A 24,440-nucleotide genomic window follows, 5' to 3' on the forward strand; every position below is an offset into this window, starting at 1 on the left:
CACACAAGGGATTCAGTGAATCAAGCTTCATTTATCCATTCCATGTATCAAAGGGCTTTCAATACATGAATGAATCAAACAGCATTCGTATATTGAAAGAACCAAGCCCCCAAAATACATTCAATGATTCAAGCTTCAATTGTTCATTATGAATCAAACTGCATTCATTCATTCATGCATTGTTTATTTAGTGAATCAAACACCGAACGTGAATGAAGTGCACTTAGTGGGGCTCCATTTACATGTCAAATGATTCAAACTGCATTCATTTTTATTAAAAGGCATGAAACAAACAACATTCATTCAATGAAACTGTATTTGTATACATGCAATGAATCTAATTGTATTCAAACATTGAATGAATCAGTCGTCATTACTTCATACTTTTCATCTAACTGGTGTGATTCATTCGATGCATCAAACTTTAACCATTAATTAAATGAACCAAACTTCATTAACTGAGTGACATTCATTCATTAAATGAATCAAACCACATTTATTTATTCAGCGAATCAAAAATGAGGCATACGTCAAATCAATTAAACTGCCTTGATTCATTCAATGAATCGAAGTGATTCATTCAGCATAGAAAAGTATGCTCATTCATTCAACAGATCCAACTGCTTTCATTCATTACATGAAAACAAAAAGCATAATGCCTTCATGCAATGAATCAAAGGCAATAAATCAATCAATTCGTTCAATGAAACAGATTGCTTTTTGTCATTCAATGAATGAAACTCCACTCAAATATTCAATGAAACCAACTACATTCATTCATTCAATGAATCAAACTTCATACGTTCATTTAATACATTAAAACTGCGCTCATACATTCAATGCATCAAAGTTATTCCTTTTTTAAATGAACTGAACTTAATTCATTCTATGTCACATGGCACTTATACAATCAATCAAACTGCATTCATTCATTCAAAGGATCAAACTGCGTTCGTTCATTGAATACATCAAACTTAATTCCTTCATGCAAACAAGCAAATGAACCCATCTTCTTTCAGTTATTCAATTAATGAAATGACATTCAATGAATCAAATTCCTCTCATTCATGCAGTGAGTCAAGCACAACTTACTCATTCAATGATTTTCCACTCATTCTTTTCAATGATCAAGCTTCATTCATTCATTCAATGGAACAAACGGCATTCATTGATATGCCAAACCAAACCACATTTATTCATTCGAATTATCCAATGTCAGATTTACATTTAATGAATTAACCTACCTTCATTCAGTCAATCAAATGTCAGTCAATAATTAAATGAATTGAACCACATTCATTCATTCAATAAATTACACGTCATTGTTTCATTCAGAATATAAAACTGCAGTCATTCAACCAAACTTTATTCATTCATTCCGTGAACGTCATATTATACTGTCATTTAATGTAACAAATAGCACTTATTAATACAATGAATCACAATGCATTCATTTACTCAATGGATCAAACTCCACTTCTTCATTCAATGTTTTCAATCTTCATTCATTCAATGAATCAAGCTTTATTCATGCAATGATGTAAATTATAGTGAATTAAATGTCAATCATACATTACAATCAATGAATTAAACAATATCGGTAATTCTCACACGAGGGATTCAGTGAATCAAGCTTCATTCATCCATTCCATGTATCAACGGGCTTTCAATACATGAAAGAATCAAACAGCATTCGTTCATTGAAAGAACCAAGCCCCAAAAATACATTCAATGTTTCAAGCCTCAATTGTTCATTCCATGAATCAAGCTTCATTCTTCCGTTCTATGAATCAAACTGCATTCATTCATTCATACAATGAACCAAACTGCATTTATTTATTTAGTGAATCAAACATCGAACGTAAATAATGTGCACTTAGTGGGGCTCCATTTACATGTCAAATGATTCAAACTGCATTCATTTTTATAAAAAGGCATGAAACAAACAACATTCATTCAATGAAACTGTATTTTTATACAGGCAAAGAATCTGATTGTATTCAAACATTCAATGAATCAGTCGTCATTAGTTCATTCTTTTCATCTAACTGGTGTGATTCATTCGATGCATCAAACTTTAACCATTAATTAAATGAACCAAACTTCATTAACTGAGTGACATTCATTCATTAAATGAATCAAACCACATTTATTCATTCTGAGAATCAAAAATGAGGCATACGTCAAATCAATTAAACTGCCTTGATTCATTCAATGAATCGAAGTCATTCATTCAGCATAGAAAAGTATGCTCATTCATTTATCAGATCCAACTGCTTTCATTCATTAAATGAAAACAAAAAGCATAATGCCTTCAAGCAATGAATCAAAGGCACTAAATCATTCAATGAATCAAGTAACATTCATTCGTTCAATGAAACAGATTGCTTTTTGTCATTCAATGAATGAAACTTCACTCAAATATTCAATGAAACCAGCTACATTCATTCATTCAATGAATCAAACTTCATACGTTCATTTAATACATTAAAACTGCGCTCATTCTTTCAATGCATCAAACGTTATTCATTTTTTAAATGAACTAAACTTAATTCATTCTATGTCACATGGCACTTATACAATCAATCAAACTGCATTCATTCATTCAAAGGATCAAACGTCATTCGTTCATTGAATACATCAAACTTAATTCCTTCATGCAAACAAGCAAATGAACCCATCTTCTTTCAGTTATTCAATTAATGAAATGACATTCAATGAATCAAATTCCTCTCATTCATGCAGTGAGTCAAGCACAACTTACTCATTCAATGATTTTCCACTCATTCATTCAATGATCAAGCTACATTCATTCATTCAATGGAACAAACTGCATTCATTGATATGCCAAACCAAACCACTTTTATTCATTCAAATTATCCAACGTCAGATTTACATTAAATGAATTAACCTACCTTCATTCAGTCAATCAAATGTCAGTTAATAATTAAATGAATTGAACCACTTTCATTCATTCAATAAATTGCACGTCATTGTTTTATTCAGGATATAAAACTGCAGTCATTCAACCAAACTTTATTCATTCATTAAGTGAACGTCATATTATTCAGTCATTTAATGTAACAAATAGCACTTATTAATGCAATGAATCACAATGCATTCATTTATTCAATGGATCAAACTCCACTTCTTCATTTAATGTTTTCAATCTTCATTCATTCAATGCAATGATGTAAATTACAGTGAATCAAATGTTAATCATACATTTTAATCAATGAATTAAACAATATCGGTAATTCTCACACAAGGGATTCAGTGAATCAAGCTTCATTTATCCATTCCATGTATCAAAGGGCTTTCAATACATGAATGAATCAAACAGCATTCGTATATTGAAAGAACCAAGCCCCCAAAATACATTCAATGATTCAAGCTTCAATTGTTCATTATGAATTAAACTGCATTCATTCATTCATACATTGTTTATTTAGTGAATCAAACATCGAACGTAAATGAAGTGCACTTAGTGGGGCTCCATTTACATGTCAAATGATTCAAACTGCAATCATTTTTATTAAAGGGCATGAAACAAACAACATTCATTCAATGAAACTGTATTTTTATACATGCAATGAATCTAATTGTATTCAAACATTCAATGAATCAGTCGTCATTAGTTCATTCTTTTCATCTAACTGGTGTGATTCATTCGATGCATCAAACTTTAATCATTAATTAAATGAACCAAACTTCATTAACTGAGTGACATTCATTCATTAAATGAATCAAACCACATTTATTCATTCAGCGAATCAAAAATGAGGCATACGTCAAATCAATTAAACTGCCTTAATTCATTCAATGAATCGAAGTCATTCATTCAGCATAGAAAGGTATGCTCATTCATTCAACAGATCCAACTGCTTTCATTCATTAAATGAAAACAAAAAGCATAATGCCTTCATGCAATGAATCAAAGGCAATAAATCATTCAATGAATCAAGTAACATTCATTCGTTCAATGAAACAGATTGCTTTTTGTCATTCAATGTCATTCAAATATTCAATGAAATATTCAGCTACATTCATTCATTCAATGAATCAAACTTCATACGTTCATTTATTACATTAAAACTGCGCTCATTCATTCAATACATCAAACGTTATTCATTTTTTAAATGAACTAAACTTAATTCATTCTATGTCACATGGCACTTATACAATCAATCAAACTGCATTCATTCATTCAAAGGATCAAACTGCGTTCGTTCATTGAATACATCAAACTTAATTCCTTCATGCAAACAAGCAAATAAACCCATCTTCTTTCAGTTATTCAATTAATGAAATGCCATTCAATGAATAAAATTCCTCTCATTCATGCAGTGAGTCAAGCACAACTTACTCATTCAATGATTTTCCACTCATTCTTTTCAATGATCAAGCTTCATTCATTCATTCAATGGAACAAACGGCATTCATTGATATGCCAAACCAAACCACATTTATTCATTCGAATTATCCAATGTCAGATTTACATTTAATGAATTAACCTACCTTCATTCAGTCAATCAAATGTCAGTCAATAATTAAATGAATTGAACCACATTCATTCATTCAATAAATTACACGTCATTGTTTCATTCAGAATATAAAACTGCAGTCATTCAACCAAACTTTATTCATTCATTCCGTGAACGTCATATTATACTGTCATTTAATGTAACAAATAGCACTTATTAATACAATGAATCACAATGCATTCATTTACTCAATGGATCAAACTCCACTTCTTCATTCAATGTTTTCAATCTTCATTCATTCAATGAATCAAGCTTTATTCATGCAATGATGTAAATTATAGTGAATTAAATGTCAATCATACATTACAATCAATGAATTAAACAATATCGGTAATTCTCACACGAGGGATTCAGTGAATCAAGCTTCATTCATCCATTCCATGTATCAACGGGCTTTCAATACATGAAAGAATCAAACAGCATTCGTTCATTGAAAGAACCAAGCCCCAAAAATACATTCAATGTTTCAAGCCTCAATTGTTCATTCCATGAATCAAGCTTCATTCTTCCGTTCTATGAATCAAACTGCATTCATTCATTCATACAATGAACCAAACTGCATTTATTTATTTAGTGAATCAAACATCGAACGTAAATAATGTGCACTTAGTGGGGCTCCATTTACATGTCAAATGATTCAAACTGCATTCATTTTTATAAAAAGGCATGAAACAAACAACATTCATTCAATGAAACTGTATTTTTATACAGGCAAAGAATCTGATTGTATTCAAACATTCAATGAATCAGTCGTCATTAGTTCATTCTTTTCATCTAACTGGTGTGATTCATTCGATGCATCAAACTTTAACCATTAATTAAATGAACCAAACTTCATTAACTGAGTGACATTCATTCATTAAATGAATCAAACCACATTTATTCATTCTGAGAATCAAAAATGAGGCATACGTCAAATCAATTAAACTGCCTTGATTCATTCAATGAATCGAAGTCATTCATTCAGCATAGAAAAGTATGCTCATTCATTTATCAGATCCAACTGCTTTCATTCATTAAATGAAAACAAAAAGCATAATGCCTTCAAGCAATGAATCAAAGGCACTAAATCATTCAATGAATCAAGTAACATTCATTCGTTCAATGAAACAGATTGCTTTTTGTCATTCAATGAATGAAACTCCACTCAAATATTCAATGAAACCAGCTACATTCATTCATTCAATGAATCAAACTTCATACGTTCATTTAATACATTAAAACTGCGCTCATTCTTTCAATGCATCAAACGTTATTCATTTTTTAAATGAACTAAACTTAATTCATTCTATGTCACATGGCACTTATACAATCAATCAAACTGCATTCATTCATTCAAAGGATCAAACGTCATTCGTTCATTGAATACATCAAACTTAATTCCTTCATGCAAACAAGCAAATGAACCCATCTTCTTTCAGTTATTCAATTAATGAAATGACATTCAATGAATCAAATTCCTCTCATTCATGCAGTGAGTCAAGCACAACTTACTCATTCAATGATTTTCCACTCATTCATTCAATGATCAAGCTACATTCATTCATTCAATGGAACAAACTGCATTCATTGATATGCCAAACCAAACCACTTTTATTCATTCAAATTATCCAACGTCAGATTTACATTAAATGAATTAACCTACCTTCATTCAGTCAATCAAATGTCAGTTAATAATTAAATGAATTGAACCACTTTCATTCATTCAATAAATTGCACGTCATTGTTTTATTCAGGATATAAAACTGCAGTCATTCAACCAAACTTTATTCATTCATTAAGTGAACGTCATATTATTCAGTCATTTAATGTAACAAATAGCACTTATTAATGCAATGAATCACAATGCATTCATTTATTCAATGGATCAAACTCCACTTCTTCATTTAATGTTTTCAATCTTCATTCATTCAATGCAATGATGTAAATTACAGTGAATCAAATGTTAATCATACATTTTAATCAATGAATTAAACAATATCGGTAATTCTCACACAAGGGATTCAGTGAATCAAGCTTCATTTATCCATTCCATGTATCAAAGGGCTTTCAATACATGAATGAATCAAACAGCATTCGTATATTGAAAGAACCAAGCCCCCAAAATACATTCAATGATTCAAGCTACAATTGTTCATTATGAATTAAACTGCATTCATTCATTCATACATTGTTTATTTAGTGAATCAAACATCGAACGTAAATGAAGTGCACTTAGTGGGGCTCCATTTACATGTCAAATGATTCAAACTGCAATCATTTTTATTAAAGGGCATGAAACAAACAACATTCATTCAATGAAACTGTATTTTTATACATGCAATGAATCTAATTGTATTCAAACATTCAATGAATCAGTCGTCATTAGTTCATTCTTTTCATCTAACTGGTGTGATTCATTCGATGCATCAAACTTTAATCATTAATTAAATGAACCAAACTTCATTAACTGAGTGACATTCATTCATTAAATGAATCAAACCACATTTATTCATTCAGCGAATCAAAAATGAGGCATACGTCAAATCAATTAAACTGCCTTAATTCATTCAATGAATCGAAGTCATTCATTCAGCATAGGAAGGTATGCTCATTCATTCAACAGATCCAACTGCTTTCATTCATTAAATGAAAACAAAAAGCATAATGCCTTCATGCAATGAATCAAAGGCAATAAATCATTCAATGAATCAAGTAACATTCATTCGTTCAATGAAACAGATTGCTTTTTGTCATTCAATGTCATTCAAATATTCAATGAAATATTCAGCTACATTCATTCATTCAATGAATCAAACTTCATACGTTCATTTAATACATTAAAACTGCGCTCATTCATTCAATACATCAAACGTTATTCATTTTTTAAATGAACTAAACTTAATTCATTCTATGTCACATGGCACTTATACAATCAATCAAACTGCATTCATTCATTCAAAGGATCAAACTGCGTTCGTTCATTGAATACATCAAACTTAATTCCTTCATGCAAACAAGCAAATAAACCCATCTTCTTTCAGTTATTCAATTAATGAAATGCCATTCAATGAATAAAATTCCTCTCATTCATGCAGTGAGTCAAGCACAACTTACTCATTCAATGATTTTCCACTCATTCTTTCAATGATCAAGCTTCATACATTCATTCAATGGAACAAACGGCATTCATTGATAAGCCAAACCAAACCACATTTATTCATTCAAATTATCCAATGCCAGATTTACATTAAATGAATTAACCTACCTTCATTCAGTCAATCAAATGTCAGTCAATAATTAAATGAATTGAACCACATTCATTCATTCAATAAATTACACGTCATTGTTTCATTCAGAATATAAAACTGCAGTCATTCAACCAAAGTTTATTCATTCATTACGTGAACGTCACATTATTCTGTCATTTAATGTAACAAACAGCACTTATTAATGCAATGAATCACAATGCATTCATTTATTCAATGGATCAAACTCCACTTCTTCATTCAATGTTTTCAATCTTCATTCATTCAATGAATCAAGCTTTATTCATGCAATGATGTAAATTACAGTGAATCAACTGTCAATCATACATTACAATCAATGAATTAAACAATATCGGTAATTCTCACACAAGGGATTCAGTGAATCAAGCTTCATTCATCCATTCCATGTATCAACGGGCTTTCAATACATGAAAGAATCAAACAGCATTCGTTCATTGAAAGAACCAAGCCCCAAAAATACATTCAATGTTTCAAGCCTCAATTGTTCATTCCATGAATGAAGCTTCATTCTTCCATTCTATGAATCAAACTGCATTCATTCATTCATACAATGAACCAAACTGCATTTATTTATTTAGTGAATCAAACATCGAACGTAAATGAAGTGCACTTAGTGGGGCTCCATTTACATGTCAAATGATTCAAACTGCATTCATTTTTATAAAAAGGCATGAAACAAACAACATTCATTCAATGAAACTGTATTTTTATACATGCAATGAATCTAATTGTATTCAAACATTCAATGAATCAGTCGTCATTAGTTCATTCTTTTCATCTAACTGGTGTGATTCATTCGATGCATCAAACTTTAACCATTATTTAAATGAACCAAACTTCAATAACTGAGTGACATTCATTCATTAAATGAATCAAACCACATTTATTCATTCAGCGAATCAAAAATGAGGCATACGTCAAATCAATTAAACTGCCTTGATTCATTCAATAAATCGAAGTCATTCATTCAGCATAGAAAAGTATGCTCATTCATTCAACAGATCCAACTGCTTTCATTCATTAAATGTAAACAAAAAGCATAATGCCTTCATGCAATGAATCAAAGGCAATAAATCATTCAATGAATCAACTAACATTCATTCGTTCAATGAAACAGATTGCTTTTTGTCATTCAATGAATGAAACTCCACTCAAATATTCAATGAAACCAGCTACATTCATTCATTCAATGAATCAAACTTCATACGTACATTTCAGACATTAAAACTGCGCTCATTCATTCAATGCATCAAACGTTATTCATTTTTTAAATGAACTAAACTTAAAAAGGCATGAAACAAACAACATTCATTCAATGAAACTGTATTTTTATACATGCAAAGAATCTGATTGTATTCAAACATTCAATGAATCAATCGTCATTAGTTCATTCTTTTCATCTAACTGGTGTGATTCATTCGATGCATCAAACTTTAACCATTAACTAAACGGACCAAACTTCATTAACTGAGTGACATTCATTCATTAAATGAATCAAACCACATTTATTCATTCAGCGAATCAAAAGTGAGGCATACGTCAAATCAATTAAACTGCCTTGATTCATTCAATGAATCGAAGTCATTCATTCAGCATAGAAAAGTATGCTCATTCATTCAACAGATCCAACTGCTTTCATTCATTAAATGAAAACAAAAAGCATAATGCCTTCAAGCAATGAATCAAAGGCACTAAATCATTCAACGAATCAAGTAACATTCATTCGTTCAATGAAACAGATTGCTTTTTGTCATTCAATGAATGAAACTCCACTCAAATATTCAATGAAACCAGCTACATTCATTCATTCAATGAATCAAATGAATACGTTCATTTAATACATTAAAACTGCGCTCATTCATTCATTGCATCAAACGTTATTCATTTTTTAAATGAACTAAACTTAATTCATTCTATGTCACATGGCACTTATACAATCAATCAAACTGCATTCATTCATTCAAAGGATCAAAGTTCGTTCGTTCATTGAATACATCAAACTTAATTCCTTCATGCAAACAAGCAAATGAACCCATCTTCTTTCAGTTATTCAATTAATGAAATGACATTCAATGAATCAAATTCCTCTCATTCATGCAGTGAGTCAAGCACAACTTACTCATTCAATGATTTTCCACTCATTCTTTCAATGATCAAGCTTCATTCATTCATTCAATGGAACAAACGGCATTCATTGATAAGCCAAACCAAACCACATTTATTCATTCAAATTATCCAATGCCAGATTTACATTAAATGAATTAACCTACCTTCATTCAGTCAATCAAATGTCAGTCAATAATTAAATGAATTGAACCACATTCATTCATTCAATAAATTACACGTCATTGTTTCATTCAGAATATAAAACTGCAGTCATTCAACCAAACTTTAATCATTCATTAAGTGAACGTCATATTATTCAGTCATTTAATATAACAAATAGCACTTATTAATGCAATGAATCACAATGCATTCATTTACTCAATGGATCAAACTCCACTTCTTCATTTAATGTTTTCAATCTTCATTCATTCAATGCAATGATGTAAATTACAGTGAATCAAATGTCAATCATACATTACAATCAATGAATTAAACAATATCGGTAATTCTCACACAAGGGATTCAGTGAATCAAGCTTCATTTATCCATTCCATGTATCAAAGGGCTTTCAATACATGAATGAATCAAACAGCATTCGTATATTGAAAGAACCAAGCCCCCAAAATACATTCAATGATTCAAGCTTCAATTGTTCATTATGAATCAAACTGCATTCATTCATTCATGCATTGTTTATTTAGTGAATCAAACACCGAACGTGAATGAAGTGCACTTAGTGGGGCTCCATTTACATGTCAAATGATTCAAACTGCATTCATTTTTATTAAAAGGCATGAAACAAACAACATTCATTCAATGAAACTGTATTTGTATACATGCAATGAATCTAATTGTATTCAAACATTGAATGAATCAGTCGTCATTACTTCATACTTTTCATCTAACTGGTGTGATTCATTCGATGCATCAAACTTTAACCATTAATTAAATGAACCAAACTTCATTAACTGAGTGACATTCATTCATTAAATGAATCAAACCACATTTATTTATTCAGCGAATCAAAAATGAGGCATACGTCAAATCAATTAAACTGCCTTGATTCATTCAATGAATCGAAGTGATTCATTCAGCATAGAAAAGTATGCTCATTCATTCAACAGATCCAACTGCTTTCATTCATTACATGAAAACAAAAAGCATAATGCCTTCATGCAATGAATCAAAGGCAATAAATCAATCAATTCGTTCAATGAAACAGATTGCTTTTTGTCATTCAATGAATGAAACTCCACTCAAATATTCAATGAAACCAACTACATTCATTCATTCAATGAATCAAACTTCATACGTTCATTTAATACATTAAAACTGCGCTCATACATTCAATGCATCAAAGTTATTCCTTTTTTAAATGAACTGAACTTAATTCATTCTATGTCACATGGCACTTATACAATCAATCAAACTGCATTCATTCATTCAAAGGATCAAACTGCGTTCGTTCATTGAATACATCAAACTTAATTCCTTCATGCAAACAAGCAAATGAACCCATCTTCTTTCAGTTATTCAATTAATGAAATGACATTCAATGAATCAAATTCCTCTCATTCATGCAGTGAGTCAAGCACAACTTACTCATTCAATGATTTTCCACTCATTCTTTTCAATGATCAAGCTTCATTCATTCATTCAATGGAACAAACGGCATTCATTGATATGCCAAACCAAACCACATTTATTCATTCGAATTATCCAATGTCAGATTTACATTTAATGAATTAACCTACCTTCATTCAGTCAATCAAATGTCAGTCAATAATTAAATGAATTGAACCACATTCATTCATTCAATAAATTACACGTCATTGTTTCATTCAGAATATAAAACTGCAGTCATTCAACCAAACTTTATTCATTCATTCCGTGAACGTCATATTATACTGTCATTTAATGTAACAAATAGCACTTATTAATACAATGAATCACAATGCATTCATTTACTCAATGGATCAAACTCCACTTCTTCATTCAATGTTTTCAATCTTCATTCATTCAATGAATCAAGCTTTATTCATGCAATGATGTAAATTATAGTGAATTAAATGTCAATCATACATTACAATCAATGAATTAAACAATATCGGTAATTCTCACACGAGGGATTCAGTGAATCAAGCTTCATTCATCCATTCCATGTATCAACGGGCTTTCAATACATGAAAGAATCAAACAGCATTCGTTCATTGAAAGAACCAAGCCCCAAAAATACATTCAATGTTTCAAGCCTCAATTGTTCATTCCATGAATCAAGCTTCATTCTTCCGTTCTATGAATCAAACTGCATTCATTCATTCATACAATGAACCAAACTGCATTTATTTATTTAGTGAATCAAACATCGAACGTAAATAATGTGCACTTAGTGGGGCTCCATTTACATGTCAAATGATTCAAACTGCATTCATTTTTATAAAAAGGCATGAAACAAACAACATTCATTCAATGAAACTGTATTTTTATACAGGCAAAGAATCTGATTGTATTCAAACATTCAATGAATCAGTCGTCATTAGTTCATTCTTTTCATCTAACTGGTGTGATTCATTCGATGCATCAAACTTTAAACATTAATTAAATGAACCAAACTTCATTAACTGAGTGACATTCATTCATTAAATGAATCAAACCACATTTATTCATTCTGAGAATCAAAAATGAGGCATACGTCAAATCAATTAAACTGCCTTGATTCATTCAATGAATCGAAGTCATTCATTCAGCATAGAAAAGTATGCTCATTCATTTATCAGATCCAACTGCTTTCATTCATTAAATGAAAACAAAAAGCATAATGCCTTCAAGCAATGAATCAAAGGCACTAAATCATTCAATGAATCAAGTAACATTCATTCGTTCAATGAAACAGATTGCTTTTTGTCATTCAATGAATGAAACTTCACTCAAATATTCAATGAAACCAGCTACATTCATTCATTCAATGAATCAAACTTCATACGTTCATTTAATACATTAAAACTGCGCTCATTCTTTCAATGCATCAAACGTTATTCATTTTTTAAATGAACTAAACTTAATTCATTCTATGTCACATGGCACTTATACAATCAATCAAACTGCATTCATTCATTCAAAGGATCAAACGTCATTCGTTCATTGAATACATCAAACTTAATTCCTTCATGCAAACAAGCAAATGAACCAATCTTCTTTCAGTTATTCAATTAATGAAATGACATTCAATGAATCAAATTCCTCTCATTCATGCAGTGAGTCAAGCACAACTTACTCATTCAATGATTTTCCACTCATTCATTCAATGATCAAGCTACATTCATTCATTCAATGGAACAAACTGCATTCATTGATATGCCAAACCAAACCACTTTTATTCATTCAAATTATCCAACGTCAGATTTACATTAAATGAATTAACCTACCTTCATTCAGTCAATCAAATGTCAGTTAATAATTAAATGAATTGAACCACTTTCATTCATTCAATAAATTGCACGTCATTGTTTTATTCAGGATATAAAACTGCAGTCATTCAACCAAACTTTATTCATTCATTAAGTGAACGTCATATCATTCAGTCAATCAAATGTCAGTCAATAATTAAATGAATTGAACCACATTCATTCATTCAATAAATTACACGTCATTGTTTCATTCAGAATATAAAACTGCAGTCATTCAACCAAAGTTTATTCATTCATTACGTGAACGTCACATTATTCTGTCATTTAATGTAAAAAAACAGCACTTATTAATGCAATGAATCACAATGCATTCATTCATTCATACAATGAACCAAACTGCATTTATTTATTTAGTGAATCAAACATCGAACGTAAATGAAGTGCACTTAGTGGGGCTCCATTTACATGTCAAATGATTCAAACTGCATTCATTTCTATTAAAAGGCATGAAACAAACAACATTCATTCAATGAAACTGTATTTTTATACATGCAATGAAGCTAATTGTATTCAAACATTCAATGAATCAGTCGTCATTAGTTCATTCTTTTCATCTAACTGGTGTGATTCATTCGATGCATCAAACTTTAACCATTATTTAAATGAACCAAACTTCAATAACTGAGTGACATTCATTCATTAAATGAATCAAACCACATTTATTCATTCAGCGAATCAAAAATGAGGCATACGTCAAATCAATTAAACTGCCTTGATTCATTCAATAAATCGAAGTCATTCATTCAGCATAGAAAAGTATGCTCATTCATTCAACAGATCCAACTGCTTTCATTCATTAAATGTAAACAAAAAGCATAATGCCTTCATGCAATGAATCAAAGGCAATAAATCATTCAGTGAATCAACTAACATTCATTCGTTCAATGAAACAGATTGCTTTTTGTCATTCAATGAATGAAACTCCACTCAAATATTCAATGAAACCAGCTACATTCATTCATTCAATGAATCAAACTTCATACGTACATTTCAGACATTAAAACTGCGCTCATTCATTCAATGCATCAAACGTTATTCATTTTTTAAATGAACTAAACTTAAAAAGGCATGAAACAAACAACATTCATTCAATGAAACTGTATTTTTATACATGCAAAGAATCTGATTGTATTCAAACATTCAATGAATCAATCGTCATTAGTTCATTCTTTTCATCTAACTGGTGTGATTCATTCGATGCATCAAACTTTAACCATTAACTAAACGGACCAAACTTCATTAACTGAGTGACATTCATTCATTAAATGAATCAAACCACATTTATTCATTCAGCGAATCAAAAGTGAGGCATACGTCAAATCAATTAAACTGCCTTGATTCATTCAATGAATCGAAGTCATTCATTCAGCATAGAAAAGTATGCTCATTCATTCAACAGATCCAACTGCTTTCATTCATTAAATGAAAACAAAAAGCATAATGCCTTCAAGCAATGAATCAAAGGCACTAAATCATTCAACGAATCAAGTAACATTCATTCGTTCAATGAAACAGATTGCTTTTTGTCATTCAATGAATGAAACTCCACTCAAATATTCAATGAAACCAGCTACATTCATTCATTCAATGAATCAAATGAATACGTTCATTTAATACATTAAAACTGCGCTCATTCATTCATTGCATCAAACGTTATTCATTTTTTAAATGAACTAAACTTAATTCATTCTATGTCACATGGCACTTATACAATCAATCAAACTGCATTCATTCATTCAAAGGATCAAAGTTCGTTCGTTCATTGAATACATCAAACTTAATTCCTTCATGCAAACAAGCAAATGAACCCATCTTCTTTCAGTTATTCAATTAATGAAATGACATTCAATGAATCAAATTCCTCTCATTCATGCAGTGAGTCAAGCACAACTTACTCATTCAATGATTTTCCACTCATTCTTTCAATGATCAAGCTTCATTCATTCATTCAATGGAACAAACTGCATTCATTGATATGCCAAACCAAACCACTTTTATTCATTCAAATTATCCAACGTCAGATTTACATTAAATGAATTAACCTACCTTCATTCAGTCAATCAAATGTCAGTTAATAATTAAATGAATTGAACCACTTTCATTCATTCAATAAATTACACGTCATTGTTTTATTCAGGATATAAAACTGCAGTCATTCAACCAAACTTTATTCATTCATTAAGTGAACGTCATATTATTCAGTCATTTAATGTAACAAATAGCACTTATTAATGCAATGAATCACAATGCATTCATTTATTCAATGGATCAAACTCCACTTCTTCATTTAATGTTTTCAATCTTCATTCATTCAATGCAATGATGTAAATTACAGTGAATCAAATGTTTATCATACATTACAATCAATGAATTAAACAATATCGGTAATTCTCACACAAGTGATTCAGTGAATCAAGCTTCATTTATCCATTCCATGTATCAAAGGGCTTTCAATACATGAATGAATCAAACAGCATTCGTATATTGAAAGAACCAAGCGCCCAAAATACATTCAATGATTCAAGCTTCAATTGTTCATTATGAATTAAACTGCATTCATTCATTCATACATTGTTTATTTAGTGAATCAAACATCGAACGTAAATGAAGTGCACTTAGTGGGGCTCCATTTACATGTCAAATGATTCAAACTGCAATCATTTTTATTAAAGGGCATGAAACAAACAACATTCATTCAATGAAACTGTATTTTTATACATGCAATGAATCTAATTGTATTCAAACATTCAATGAATCAGTCGTCATTAGTTCATTCTTTTCATCTAACTGGTGTGATTCATTCGATGCATCAAACTTTAACCATTAATTAAATGAACCAAACTTCATTAACTGAGTGACATTCATTCATTAAATGAATCAAACCACATTTATTCATTCAGCGAATCAAAAATGAGGCATATGTCAAATCAATTAAACTGCCTTAATTCATTCAATGAATCGAAGTCATTCATTCAGCATAGAAAAGTATGCTCATTCATTCAACAGATCCAACTGCTTTCATTCATTAAATGAAAACAAAAAGCATAATGCCTTCATGCAATGAATCAAAGGCAATAAATCATTCAATGAATCAAGTAACATTCATTCGTTCAATGAAACAGATTGCTTTTTGTCATTCAATGTCATTCAAATATTCAATGAAACCAGCTACATTCATTCATTCAATGAATCAAACTTCATACGTTCATTTAATACATTAAAACTGCGCTCATTCATTCAATGCATCAAACGTTATTCATTTTTTAAATGAACTAAACTTAATTCATTCTATGTCACATGGCACTTATACAATCAATCAAACTGCATTCATTCATTCAAAGGATCAAACTGCGTTCGTTCATTGAATACATCAAACTTAATTCCTTCATGCAAACAAGCAAATGAACCCATCTTCTTTCAGTTATTCAATTAATGAAATGCCATTCAATGAATCAAAATCCTCTCATTCATGCAGTGAGTCAAGCACAACTTACTCATTCAATGATTTTCCACTCATTCTTTCAATGATCAAGCTTCATTCATTCATTCATTGGAACAAACGGCATTCATTGATATGCCAAACCAAACCACATTTATTCATTCAAATTATCCAATGCCAGATTTACATTAAATGAATTAACCTACCTTCATTCAGTCAATCAAATGTCAGTCAATAATTAAATGAATTGAACCACATTCATTCATTCAATAAATTACACGTCATTGTTTAATTCAGAATATAAAACTGCAGTCATTCAACCAAAGTTTATTCATTCATTATTCTGTATTTAATGTAACAAACACCACTTATTAATGCAATGAATCACAATGCGTTCATTTATTCAATGGATCAAACTCCACTTCTTCATTCAATGTTTTCAATCTTCATTCATTCAATGAATCAAGCTTTATTCATGCAATGATGCAAATTACAGTGAATCAATTGTCAATCATACATTACAATCAATGAATTAAACAATATCGGTAATTCTCACACAAGGGATTCAGTAAATCAAGCTTCATTCATCCATTCCATGTATCAAAGGGCTTTCAATACATGAAAGAATCAAACAGCATTCGTTCATTGAAAGAACCAAGCCCCAAAAATACATTCAATGTTTCAAGCCTCAATTGTTCATTCCATGAATCAAGCTTCATTCTTCCGTTCTATGAATCAAGTTGGATTCATTCATTCATACAATGAACCAAACTGCATTTATTTATTTAGTGAATCAAACATCGAACGTAAATAATGTGCACTTAGTGGGGCTCCATTTACATGTCAAATGATTCAAACTGCATTCATTTTTATAAAAAGGCATGAAACAAACAACATTCATTCAATGAAACTGTATTTTCATACATGCAAAGAATCTAATTGTATTCAAACATTCAATGAATCAATCGTCATTAGTTCATTCTTTTCATCTAACTGGTGTGATTCATTCGATGCATCAAACTTTAACCATTAATTAAACGGACCAAACTTCATTAACTGAGTGACATTCATTCATTAAATGAATCAAACCATATTTATACATTCAGCGAATCAGAAATGAGGCATACGTCAAATCACGTAATCTGCCTTAATTCATTCAATGAATGTAAGACATTCATTCAGAATAGTAAAGCAAGCTCATTCAGTCAACAGATCGAACTGCTTTCATTCATTAAATGAAAACAAAAAGCATAATGCCTTCATGCAATGAATCAAAGGCACTAAATCATTCAATGAATCAAGTAGCATTCATTCGTTCAATGAAACAGATTGCTTTTTGTCATTCAATGAATGAAAGTCCACTCAAATATTCAATGAAGCCAGCAACATTCAATCATTCAATGAATCAAACTTCATCCGTTCATTTAGTACATTAAAACTGCGCTCATTCATTCAATGCATCAAACGTTATTCATTTTTTAAATGAACTAAACTTAATTCATTCTATGTCACATGGCACTTATACAATCAATCAAACTGCATTCATTCATTCAAAGGATCAAACGTCAATCGTTCATTGAATACATCAAACTTAATTCCTTCATGCAAACAAGCAAATGAACCCATCTTCTTTCAGTTATTCAATTAATGAAATGACATTCAATGAATCAAATTCCTCTCATTCATGCAGTGAGTCAAGCACAACTTACTCATTCAATGATTTTCCACTCATTCTTTCAATGATCAAGCTTCATTCATTCATTCAATGGAACAAACGGCATTCATTGATATGCCAAACCAAACCACATTTATTCATTCGAATTATCCAATGTCAGATTTACATTTAATGAATTAACCTACCTTCATTCAGTCAATCAAATGTCAGTCAATAATTAAATGAATTGAACCACATTCATTCATTCAATAAATTACACGTCATTGTTTTATTCAGGATATAAAACTGCAGTCATTCAACCAAACTTTATTCATTCATTAAGTGAACGTCATATTATACTGTCATTTAATGTAACAAATAGCACTTATTAATACAATGAATCACAATGCATTCATTTACTCAATGGATCAAACTCCACTTCTTCATTCAATGTTTTCAATCTTCATTCATTCAATGAATCAAGCTTTATTCATGCAATGATGTAAATTACAGTGAATCAAATGTCAATCATACATTACAATCAATGAATTAAACAATATCGGTAATTCCCACACAAGGGATTCAGTGAATCAAGCTTCATTCATCCATTCCATGTCTCAAAGGGCTTTCAATACATGAATGAATCAAACAGCATTCGTTCATTGAAAGAACCAAGCCCCAAAAATACATGCAATGTTTCAAGCCTCAATTGTTCATTCCATGAATTCAGCTTCATTCTTCCATTCTATGAATCAAGTTGGATTCATTCATTCATACAATGAACCAAACTGCATTTATTTATTTAGTGAATCAAACATCGAACGTAAATAATGTGCACTTAGTGGGGCTCCATTTACATGTCAAATGATTCAAACTGCTTTCATTTTTATAAAAAGGCATGAAACAAACAACATTCATTCAATGAAACTGTATTTTTATACATGCAAAGAATCTAATTGTATTCAAACATTCAATGAATCAGTCGTCATTAGTTCATTCTTTTCATCTAACTGGTGTGATTCATTCGATGCATCAAACTTTAACCATTAATTAAACGGACCAAACTTCATTAACTGAGTGACATTCATTCATTAAATGAATCAAACCATATTTATACATTCAGCGAATCAGAAATGAGGCATACGTCAAATCACGTAATCTGCCTTAATTCATTCAATGAATGTAAGTCATTCATTCAGAATAGTAAAGTAAGCTCATTCAGTCAACAGATCCAACTGCTTTCATTCATTAAATGAAAACAAAAAGCATAATGCCTTCAAGCAATGAATCAAAGGCACTAAATCATTCAATGAATCAAGTAACATTCATTCGTTCAATGAAACAGATTGCTTTTTGTCATTCAATGAATGAAACTCCACTCAAATATTCAATGAAACCAGCTACATTCATTCATTCAATGAATCAAACTTCATACGTTCATTTAATACATTAAAACTGCGCTCATTCATTCAATGCATCAAACGTTATTCATTTTTTAAATGAACTAAACTTAATTCATTCTATGTCACATGGCACTTATACAATCAATCAAACGGCATTCATTCATTCAAAGGATCAAAGTTCGTTCGTTCATTGAATACATCAAACTTAATTCCTTCATGCAAACAAGCAAATGGACCCATCTTCTTTCAGTTATTCAATTAATGAAATGACATTCAATGAATCAAATTCCTCTCATTCATGCAGTGAGTCAAGCACAACTTACTCATTCAATGATTTTCCACTCTTTCTTTCAATGATCAAGCTTCATTCATTCATTCAATGGAACAAACTGCATTCATTGATATGCCAAACCAAACCACATTTATTCATTCAAATTATCCAACGTCAGATTTACATTAAATGAATTAACCTACCTTCTATCAGTCAATCAAATGTCAGTTAATAATTAAATGAATTGAACCACTTTCATTCATTCAATAAATTACACGTCATTGTTTTATTCAGTATATAAAACTGCAGTCATTCAACCAAACTTTATTCATTCATTAAGTGAACGTCATATTATTCAGTCATTTAATGTAACAAATAGCACTTATTAATGCAATGAATCACAATGCATTCATTTATTCAATGGATCAAACTCCACTTCTTCATTTATTGTGTTCAATCTTCATTCATTCAATGCAATGATGTAAATTACAGTGAATCAAATGTCAATCATACATTACAATCAATGAATTAAACAATATCGGAAATTCTCACACAAGGGATTCATCTAACTGGTGTGATTCATTCGATGCATCAAACTTTAACCATTAATTAAATGAATCAAACTTCATTAACTGAGTGACATTCATTCATTAAATGAATCAAACCACATTTATTCATTCAGCGAATCAAAAATGAGGCATACGTCAAATCAATTAAACTGCCTTGATTCATTCAATGAATCGAAGTCATTCATTCAGCATAGAAAAGTATGCTCATTCATTCAACAGATCCAACTGCTTTCATTCATTACATGAAAACAAAAAGCATAATGCCTTCATGCAATGAATCAAAGGCAATAAATCAATCAATTCGTTCAATGAAACAGATTGCTTTTTGTCATTCAATGAATGAAACTCCACTCAAATATTCAATGAAACCAACTACATTCATTCATTCAATGAATCAAACTTCATACGTTCATTTAATACATTAAAACTGCGCTCATACATTCAATGCATCAAAGTTATTCCTTTTTTAAATGAACTGAACTTAATTCATTCTATGTCACATGGCACTTATACAATCAATCAAACTGCATTCATTCATTCAAAGGATCAAACTGCGTTCGTTCATTGAATACATCAAACTTAATTCCTTCATGCAAACAAGCAAATGAACCCATCTTCTTTCAGTTATTCAATTAATGAAATGACATTCAATGAATCAAATTCCTCTCATTCATGCAGTGAGTCAAGCACAACTTACTCATTCAATGATTTTCCACTCATTCTTTTCAATGATCAAGCTTCATTCATTCATTCAATGGAACAAACGGCATTCATTGATATGCCAAACCAAACCACATTTATTCATTCGAATTATCCAATGTCAGATTTACATTTAATGAATTAACCTACCTTCATTCAGTCAATCAAATGTCAGTCAATAATTAAATGAATTGAACCACATTCATTCATTCAATAAATTACACGTCATTGTTTCATTCAGAATATAAAACTGCAGTCATTCAACCAAACTTTATTCATTCATTCCGTGAACGTCATATTATACTGTCATTTAATGTAACAAATAGCACTTATTAATACAATGAATCACAATGCATTCATTTACTCAATGGATCAAACTCCACTTCTTCATTCAATGTTTTCAATCTTCATTCATTCAATGAATCAAGCTTTATTCATGCAATGATGTAAATTATAGTGAATCAAATGTCAATCATACATTACAATCAATGAATTAAACAATATCGGTAATTCTCACACGAGGGATTCAGTGAATCAAGCTTCATTCATCCATTCCATGTATCAACGGGCTTTCAATACATGAAAGAATCAAACAGCATTCGTTCATTGAAAGAACCAAGACCCAAACATACATTCAATGTTTCAAGCCTCAATTGTTCATTCCATGAATCAAGCTTCATTCTTCCGTTCTATGAATCAAACTGCATTCATTCATTCATACAATGAACCAAACTGCATTTATTTATTTAGTGAATCAAACATCGAACGTAAATAATGTGCACTTAGTGGGGCTCCATTTACATGTCAAATGATTCAAACTGCATTCATTTTTATAAAAAGGCATGAAACAAACAACATTCATTCAATGAAACTGTATTTTTATACAGGCAAAGAATCTGATTGTATTCAAACATTCAATGAATCAGTCGTCATTAGTTCATTCTTTTCAGCTAACTGGTGTGATTCATTCGATGCATCAAACTTTAACCATTTCTTAAATGAACCAAACTTCATTAACTGAGTGACATTCATTCATTAAATGAATCAATCCACATTTATTCATTCAGCGAATCAAAAATGAGGCATACGTCAAATCAATTAAACTGCCTTAATTCATTCAATGAATCGAAGTCATTCATTCAGCATAGAAAAGTATGCTCATTCATTCAACAGATCCAACTGCTTTCATTCATTAAATGAAAACAAAAAGCATAATGCCTTCATGCAATGAATCAAAGGCAATAAATCATTCAATGAATCAAGTAACATTCATTCGTTCAATGAAACAGATTGCTTTTTGTCATTAAATGAATGAAACTTCACTCAAATATTCAATGAAACCAGCTACATTCATTCATTCAATGAATCAAACTTCATACGTTCATTTAATACATTAAAACTGCGCTCATTCATTCAATGCATCAAACGTTATTCATTTTTCAAATGAAATAAACTTAATTCATTCGATGTCACATGGCACTTATACAATCAATCAAACTGCATTCATTCATTCAAAGGATCAAAGTTCGTTCGTTCATTGAATACATCAAACTTAATTCCTTCATGCAAACAAGCAAATGAACCAATCTTCTTTCAGTCATTCAATTAATGAAATGACATTCAATGAATCAAATTCCTCTCATTCAGGCAGTGAGTCAAGCAAAACTTACTCATTCAATGATTTTCCACTCATTCTTTCAATGATCAAGCTTCATTCATTCATTCAATGGAACAAACGGCATTCATTGATATGCCAAACCAAACCACATTTATTCATTCAAATTATCCAATGCCAGATTTACATTTAATGAATTAACCTACCTTCATTCAGTCAATCAAATGTCAGTCAATAATTAAATGAATTGAACCACATTCATTCATTCAATAAATTACACGTCATTGTTTCATTCAGAATATAAAACTGCAGTCATTCAACCAAAGTTTATTCATTCATTACGTCAACGTCACATTATTCTGTCATTTAATGTAACAAACAGCACTTATTAATGCAATGAATCACAATGCATTCAATTATTCAATGGATCAAACTCCACTTCTTCATTCAATGTTTTCAATCTTCATTCATTCAATGCAATGATGTAAATTACAGTGAATCAAATGTCAATCATACATTACAATCAATGAATTAAACAATATCGGTAATTCTCACACAAGGGATTCAGTGAATCAAGCTTCATTCATCCATTCCATGTCTCAAAGGGCTTTCAATACATGAATGAATCAAACAGCATTCGTTCATTGAAGGAACCAAGCCCCAAAAATACATTCAATGTTTCAAGCCTCAATTGTTCATTCCATGAATCCAGCTTCATTCTTCCATTCTATGAATCAAGTTGGATTCATTCATTCATACAATGAACCAAACTGCATTTATTTATTTAGTGAATCAAACATCGAACGTAAATAATGTGCACTTAGTGGGGTTCCATGTACATGTCAAATGATTCAAACTGCATTCATTTTTATAAAAAGGCATGAAACAAACAACATTCATTCAATGAAACTGTATTTTCATACATGCAAAGAAACTGATTGTATTCAAACATTCAATGAATCAATCGTCATTAGTTCATTCTTTTCATCTAACTGGTGTGATTCATTCGATGCATCAAACTTTAACCATTAACTAAACGGACCAAACTTCATTAACTGAGTGACATTCATTCATTAAATGAATCAAACCACATTTATTCATTCTGAGAATCAAAAATGAGGCATACGTCAAATCAATTAAACTGCCTTGATTCATTCAATGAATCGAAGTCATTCATTCAGCATAGAAAAGTATGCTCATTCATTCATCAGATCCAACTGCTTTCATTCATTAAATGAAAACAAAAAGCATAATGCCTTCAAGCAATGAATCAAAGGCACTGAATCATTCAATGAATCAAGTAACATTCATTCGTTCAATGAAACAGATTGCTTTTTGTCATTCAATGAATGAAACTCCACTCAAATATTCAATGAAACCAGCTACATTCATTCATTCAATGAA

Source organism: Chiloscyllium plagiosum, unplaced genomic scaffold (assembly GCF_037043375.1).
Source record: "Chiloscyllium plagiosum isolate Xiang-an unplaced genomic scaffold, Cpla_swu_hap1 HiC_scaffold_3, whole genome shotgun sequence".
Taxonomy (NCBI): domain Eukaryota; kingdom Metazoa; phylum Chordata; class Chondrichthyes; order Orectolobiformes; family Hemiscylliidae; genus Chiloscyllium; species Chiloscyllium plagiosum.